We start from the raw sequence: 8,499 nt of genomic DNA on the forward strand, positions 1-8,499 counted from the left end.
TGTTCTGAGCAGGGTTGTGCTTAATGTCGTATGGGGCCAGAAGCTGGGGTAACATTTTCTCCTCCTTTACTCCTGGTATTGTATTGATCCCTCCAGGAGTGGCGGAGATATCCACTCTCTCTGACCCCGCTTTCCAGGGGTCAGGAGGCTACTACGTGCAGCCATAGGGACCAGTACATAAAAATGCCTGATTAAGAGAAATGGTCAGTGAAATGAGAAACACAGACCTGTTGAAGGGAAAGAAACTTATTCTTAAGTCAAGTTCTCATGAAATGGGATCTATTTTCTCTAATTTCAAGGGTATTCGGATTGAGCTACTAGTGAGGTCTGAAGTGTTAGGGCTCACAGGTTGGTATACTGACAATAATTTGATGAGAAAAAAAAAATGTAACGACTTTTGCCTGGTCTAAATAATCTCATCTGCCTGAGAGTTGAACTTGCCATTCCATGTGTACGTACAACTACCAGACAGGAAGCATGCTATATAGTCCATAGCACAAAAAGGATTTGTTTCAGGACCCCCGTGAAATAAAACACAATGCCGGGGCACCCAATAGGTTCCCCATAAGTCCACTGAATGGATCGAAGCCCCAAAAAGAGATCCATCATAAACACTTTATAAAATTTTATTCTTAAGGTCCTCATTTTTATGTGGATGGTTGAGTTTTTTTGTTTCAGTATCAAGAACTACAACTGCTCCAGAAGTCTAAGAATCACCAGAAACTAACTCACGAGTGAGAGTTGAATTAACGTGGGAAGAGAGCGGTTTTAGATGGAGTTCACAGCTCCCCAGGATTAGATCCAGTTGGCCACCCTTTAGGCAGGGATTCAGGGTTGCCTAGGACAGAGGAAGTCGTCGGAGATGCCGCTCCCAGTTCAGGGCACCTCGTCTTTCCAGGGTACAGCTGTGCAAGTAAACCGCAATGCTCTCCACTCAGCTGAGCCACTGGTGTTTTCACCTGTACGGTTTTTTGAAAGTCTGAAAATCACCCACAACTGATTAAAGTCATGTGACTACTTCCCCCGCCCCCCCCCCCCCCCCCCCCAAAAATGTGCACTGATTTACTTTTCAGCCCCTCTGGTTGAAAGTGAGAAGAAAATAATCGTGCACGCTCTCTCTCTCTCAACATAGTCCGCGAGTTTGTTTTTAAGTCGGATTAAATTGCTGGGCAAACGGGCGGATGAGTCACAGGGACTCACCCAGGCATCACAAATGCTAATCACTTTGTTTCATCTTGCAGTTATGGCGCAATGTAGCCACGCTGGGTGCACAGTGAGAATCCGGGGAAGCCGGTGGCTTGTGCCTTGCCAAAGGCAGCTCTCCTCTGGCTGCTGTCTCCAGGGGATAAACCTAGCCTCCTCCTCTTCTTTTCACCAGGGAAACCACCTTTTCCAAAGAGAAGAAACACTAGATTATTGCACTTTCATACAGATATTGGAATTACCAACGTGTGCAGGCTGATGCCTTGCTTTAATGAGCAGGTGACAGTGGCTACTTCACACAATGCCCACCTATAGGTTCAAAAAAGAACTAGAAACAAGTCCCAACGCCAGCAACTTGATTCTGCCTCTTCTAAAGCTTTTTTCTGCAAGGCGTACGTTTCGAGGAGAGAAAAATATACGCAGTTAAAGTAAACAAAGCTATTTGAACAATACCTTCCTTCCTAAGAAGTAACATTTAATCTGGTGTTTTAAAAGATGATACTTGCAAATATGGCTAAGCCATGTATTCAGTTCTGTTCAACTACTGGTGTGAAATTTTAATCAAAAAACTAGAGAGCTCATTCAAAAAAGAAATTAGTGAAAAAACTTTGGTCGTCTCTCATCAGTGAAAACTGATTTAGTTATGCAAATTACTGCTATGAATATTAAACCACTGATGAAAGGTTTTTAATGAAGGGATCTTTTGTTTTGGAAATGCAAGGGTATATGCTTTAATTTCTTGCTAATTTACTGTTCTTTGATAATGTTCACATTTTCCCCAAAGTGGCTTTGCTGATGGGTTTAATACTGTGAACAGAACTACAGACCAACAATACTGGTTTTGACAAGCCTTCCCTAGTGTAACTATACATCGTGATTTGCAGCCCCTTATGCACAATTCTATTAGGGTGAATTTTGTCTACAGGGCTTTCCCTGAAATGAATTCTCATTTTAATGTTAGCCTCCTGCAGTTTTTAATTTTTAATCTGTAATATGAAATTGCAAATTTTACAAACATCATTTGAAAAAGCCACTAGGACAGAACCGAATGCCAAAGTTTACATATTGCCTAATTAGACGGTTATGAGAGGCAGCTTATCAATGTCACGCCAAAGATCATCAAAAAATCCAATTACTAATTTGAAAAACACATATATTTATAGGTTCATTTTGTTTAATTTGCATCCGGTTAGCTCAATAATTGTTTTCAAATTGTATTAAGGCTAATAATTTGGGTTTAGCCGGGAACGTACCTGAACTGCAAAGGTGGCGCCCAGCTGCCCACCGTGAGTGGCAATGGCCGCGTGGCAAGACCATGGGGAAGAGACCTCCCGCCACGGAAAGCTCTGGCCTTCAGGTACTCCAGAGATAAACCTTTCTGAAGTGGAAAGACCTTGAAGCAACATACCAAGGAGGCCATATTTGGTGGTCTAGTCCCTGGCATTCTTCAGGTAATGAAGAATAAGGGCCAAAGAGCAGGAAGCAGCAAAGGAGGGGGCTGGAGGGTCCTCCAGAGAAAGATGGGCAGAGACCTCTAGTCTAGGGAGCTGGTCTGAGCCATTCCAGGAAAACAACAGCAGCTTCCTTCAAACTTTTTTATTACTGAAAATGTCAACATGCACAAAAGTAAAGCGGGCAGGGACTTGAAACCACAGGTCTCACCACCCAGCTTCAGTATCTAGCAACTCATGGCTGACCCTGTTTGTTCCAGTCCCTGCCCACCTGCCTCTTTCCCATATTATCATGGAGCAAATCCTGGACAGCCTAGCATTCCAACTGTAGACATTAGGCTCTATCTCAGAAGAATAGGTCTTTTCAAATACATAAAATACCATGATCATACCTAAAAACATTAACAGGAATTCCTCAATATCATTAGATAACCAGTCAGAGTTCCACTTTCCAATTGTCCTGTGAATGTCCTGGATGATTTTTTTTTTTTACAGTTTGAGTCAAGATGCAAATAAGTTTCACATGTTGTAACTGACCGATATGTTTCTTAAGCCTCTTTTAATTTCTAAGTTCTACCTCTCTCTCCTTCTCTCTCTTTCTTCCTATCACTATCTCTATTCTTCCTTTCACTCTTTCTTCCTATTCACTGTCTCTATTTATGTATCTATTGAAGAAGCCAGGTCACTCGTCAGGTAGAGATTCCCTCAGTTTGGAGTTTCGTGCCCGCATTCCTGTGGGGTCCCCTTTACACGTTCCTCCATCCCGTGTTTTTTGGAAACTGAATCTACAGCATTTATCAAACTCAGGTTTGATTATTTTGGCAAGACTACTTCATAATGGGTGAAGTGTGTATTTCCACCAAGAATTACGTAAAAGTAGTAATTTTTTTATTTGCTTGTTTCCTATTGCCAAACAAATATTCAATGTAAGCACTGAAAATAATCTAAAGGAAAAAAATGCAATACGATATATCCTTCCAGATATTTTACTATCTATATATGTTGTATTTTTCTTTCTCGTATTTTTTTTCATATAACGGGATCATGTGGCAAATTCTTGTTTTATAAATTGTTTTTGTCTCTTAACAAAATACCATATATATTGCTTGTTAAATCACTGAAATCTCGTGAAAACTCAAAAAGCAAGCTCACCTGTTATTTTACCCTCAAAATGAGTTTATTCAGAAATAGCCTAGATAATTGCAATTCAGGATACGAATGTCGTGGTGAACCACAGGCAAATGCAGAGAACAAAGCAGGGGAGCTGCTTTTATGGAGAAAAAGAGGGAGAGGCAGGAGCTGTTCTAAAGGAAAGTCCACAGGGAGGAAGTAACAGTTCAGGGTGGCAACAGCTTCTCATTGGCTGAGCGCTGGGCTGTTGCTGGGCGGGGAGAGAAATCTTCCCTTGGTGGGAAAGTAGTTGGACTTCCTGTGGAAGACGCAGGCATAGTCTCTTCCTGGTTGGAGTAATTGACGATGTGATAGGGTGTGACAGCTCCCCCTACTGGCCCTCCAGACTTGAATTTAGTTGAGGTTTCTCATTAATTTCACACTCTGTAAGCTGTTGTGAGTGAGCTTTCTAATTCTTCCTTTTATTAGAGCAGCTTCTCAAAATAATCTGGAGTTTTGGGTAGACTTTCTGTGCCAGACTCAAAATTTTGTCCACATTTTGAAGAGGAATTCCCTAATTTGCTTATTCCACATTCCAGCTTTTAAATTAATAAAAGTAATCATTCCTTTTGAGTCTGAATAATGTTTTCTTACAAATTATGAGAAAACAGTGATCTAAGATTTGCATTTTCCACTCACATCAAATCCTAGTACTGCCTTAATTGTCAGCAACCAGAGGTTTCCTGGAGCCTGAAGCTGGGGGCAGGGACCGCACCTCCTCCCTGAGCCCCACAGCCCAAGGGAAACAGTGAGACCCTCGTAAGCTTTAATTCCACTCTTTTCTCTCGTACTTTCTTGTAGCACCATTCCCCACCCCCACCCCAAGACCTGCTCTCTATGTCCAGTCTCAGAGCCCAGGAATCTGTGAGATCACAAAGAGCATTCCAGGGGAAGATTCTGGGCTGAGACCCAGAGGGAGCTTTGGTTTAAGGGAGGTAGAAAAAGAAAACCCGTTTGTGGAGTGCCTGGGTTTGCCTGCACGTTTATGTGTGTCAACTTATTTCATTTTCTCAGCTTCCCTAAGAAGCAGGCTTTACCCTTTCACAGACAAGAAACTCACAAGAGGCCACACAGCCTGCTGCAGGGCCAGAACTCCACCCCGATCTGCCTCATCCCAAAGCCCATACTCTTTCCACTGCATGTCTATCCTGAGTTTTAGGAAATCTGAATCTTCTGCTAAACCTGCTGATGACCTCAACCAGCTGGTTCAAGACCCCTTTCGGGACACCCCTGATAGATGAGGACCAGCCCCACAAGGTTAGAATGACAGGGACCCACACACCCACCCTTCTTTGGGCAACTTTGTAAATGGCAAACCAAGGGTCAGATTCAGGCAGAAGTTACCACTGGAGCTCAAATAACCGCTGTACTGGGAGCCTGGCTAAGAAATCATCCAGTCTCCTAAGGCTCTAATAATCCTGCAGGGTCAGTCGGGGTTATCAAAATTTTAGGGACAGAAAATCTGAGCCCCATGCAGGCTGAGTAGCTGCCAAAGACCGGGGAGCTGGATCCAACTCAGCCTGAGCACCTTATTTTCTACCAGCTGCCCAACATGAGCCCTAGGTCCCAATTCTCTGTGTGTTCTCCTGAGTCCCCTCTCACCTGCCCACTCCACCTGTGAAACCCAGGTCACTTCCCCACAGACCCGGGATGGTTCCTACTTCCTTGGACGCTGGGCAGCATTTCTCCAGTAGCCTGGTGGTGAAGGCGGGACCTCCCTGTGCTGTTGACAATTGTGTTCCCCTAAGGTCCCAGCAAGGTACTCTGGGAATAAAAGATGGAGAATAAATACTTGCTGAAATGCCTGTTCCTGGAAGAGGTGACAGCCCTGCTAACGTGAGCAGACATCGCTTATTTATGCGTAATGTTCCCGTTGCTGGGTGAGCAAGTGTATTTATCCACATCCCTTTCTTCACGTTCTAGTTCATACAGAACAGACCAAGAAACATTGGACCTATTCTGAGGTTTTTAATAAATTATGATTCAATCCCTGTCAGCTCAATTGGTCCCTACCTTCCTACCATTATTCTGAGCTCACTTTTCCTTTTCTGTTGTTGTTGACGAAATCGTGAATTCCATGGGCTCTACCATTGTGGGAAGGAGTGAGTGGTGGGGTGGGAGGTCTCTGCCCTCCAGCAGGTAGGGTGGGTCCTGGGAGAGCTGACCAGAGACAGGGAGCTGGCCGAGAATGAGGAGCCGCCAATTCCATTCCTTCTCCCTCCCCTTCTTGACAATGTATCTTCCTTTCTTCTCCTCTTCCCTTCTCCTGCTCATCTCTTTCTTGTCCTCAGTGTTGAGAGGGAGCCAGCAAACCACCTGGCTGAAGGTGAGGAATGAGGGCTAAGCGCCCTAATCGGCAAGACTGGAGAGGCAGGTAGTAACTCAGTAGTAACTGGAGAGTGCTCAGCTCTAAACACCGGGCCAGAAAGTGAGGACTTTATTTCAAACTGGGGGCACCAAGCAGAGTTACAGAGGAGGAAAGTGACATGCAAAAAGTTCTGGGTTTTTTTGGTGCAGAAGACCAGCCCTGAGCTAACATCTGTTGCCAGTCTTCCTCTTTTTGTTTGAGGAACGTTGTCACTGAGCTAACAGCTGTGCCAATTGTCCTCTATTTTGTATGTGGGATGCCACCACAGCATGGCTTGGTGAGTGGTGTGTAGGTCCGTGTCCAGGATCTGAAACCATGAACCCTGGGCCACCGAAGCAGAGCGCATGAACTTAACAACTACACCACCAGGCCAGCCACCAAAAAGTTCTGTTTTCAAAGGCTTAAAATGGCGGCTATGTTCATGACCCATGAAATGAAAGAAAGACAAGAGATTGGGAAGAGAGAAAAGAGGTAAGTTGTAAGGAGGCCACTGGAATTGTCCAGACTTGCAGCCATAACGGTGGGAGCTGGCAGGGTGCCAGTGGGCATGAGAAGGAAGAGACAAGCAATGGAGACGTGGCAAGACCTAGCAGCCAGTGGACAGGATGGCTGCAAACCCCTCCCGCGGGGGGCCCTCCTGGGTGAAGGTGGTCTTGTAGAGTCATAGATGGCTGGGCCTGGAGGGGACAGCACCTGGGTGAGGGTTGGCACTTTGAATGGACACAGGGAGTTCGAGGAAGCAACTGACCTGAGGCTAAACTGGTAGATTAGGTTGTGGATATAAACCCACGAGCCCTGTGAGTGCAAAACTGCAAAGGATCTTAGGGATCACCTAGATTACCAGCCTTCACACGTGCTCCTAGTTCCCTCAGGGACCTCAGTGGTGGACCAGGGCTATAAGGGAAAGGCTGAGCTGGATGTGGTCTGCTTCCTGATCCCCAAGCCCCACCCCTCAAAACACACCACTCAAAACACACCCCTGCTTTTGTTTGAATAAAGGGCTTTACAGATAAAGAAAAAAATTATACAGTCACATCAAAGTTTAAAGATGGGAAACTGAGGTCCACAGAGAACAGTAACTGTGCTGCCCTCTGATCAGCTGGCTTGGTTCTAGAACACCCAAATGGGTGTGTCCCACGGTCATTTGGAAATTTGGGCACCAACGTTCTCACTAATTTCTTTAGAAATCACAGGTTGTGGACCTACTGTACAACTGTCACTGCACTAACAGGATGCAGACACACTGTGCAAATCCGAAGACAGGGGTAGTCAGTAAAAACCAACCACTGCAGAACGGTAAGGAGGAACACGAATGAGAAAAGGAACGTGAGAATTAGGAGCAGGGTGTTCAAGGAGATTAAGGAGAAAGCGCGGGCTGTGGGGGTGGTTTTAACTCACTTGTGCTAGCCTCGTGCCGTGTTTCTTCCATTTTCTATGTTTTTATCCATGACTTCAGGAACTGAAGGGGGAGCAGTGTTCATAAGCAAGATGGCTCCAAATCAGAGACGCCCACTCAACTTTACTCCTCTTTGAAACCTGTAGATGCAACAGGTGGGAAACCCCAGCAGGAGGGCACCTGTCACATCTGAGCGGGTCCCCCTACCCCCCAGCCGAAGGCCAGTGGTGCTTTTCTAGGACCAGGATGCAGAGACCTTTCTTTACGGAGCCAGCAAAGTATTCACACTGATTTACCGTTTGGCATTGAAACTAATAACTTTTGTTTTTAATAATGACGGTTTGCTGAGCTCTGAAAAACCCTGGCTGTGATTTAGCTGTTGTAAACAGGCAGAAGTAAACAGCCCCCAATCAGTCGCCTAAGAGCAAATTATAAAATTGCTTTCTGTGTTTACAGAGGAGATCGCCTTGGTGGAAGTGTCATAATGATGAAGAGACAAGTCCCAAACAGTCATTTACCTTCAGCTGCACCTCACCTGATAGCTCCCAGTCTAAAATTGATGCTGCCTTCAGGTGATACGAGGTTTCCTCTTGCAAAACAATGGGGGCTTCTACTCTGGGAGAGTTGGCCCCTGCTCCCTCTGCTACACAACCCTCCACAGCTTGCAGACAGGCAGCCATTCCCGTAATGGCCTCATCCATCATCTCATGCTTTATTATTACACCCATTACCCAAGCAATTAGGAGCAAGTCGAGCCGGTCACGGAGCCCGAGACATGTAAACTCTTATGAACAAGAGGGAGGGCACAAGCCTTCTGAAGGAGGTCATTTCCACAACAAATGATAATCCTGCAGGCCTCTGGCCCCCAGGGGTGATCGGTGGATCTGGTTCTGACACGTTAAATACAGAGC

Source organism: Equus caballus, chromosome 1 (genome assembly GCF_041296265.1).
Source record: "Equus caballus isolate H_3958 breed thoroughbred chromosome 1, TB-T2T, whole genome shotgun sequence".
NCBI classification, from domain to species: domain Eukaryota; kingdom Metazoa; phylum Chordata; class Mammalia; order Perissodactyla; family Equidae; genus Equus; species Equus caballus.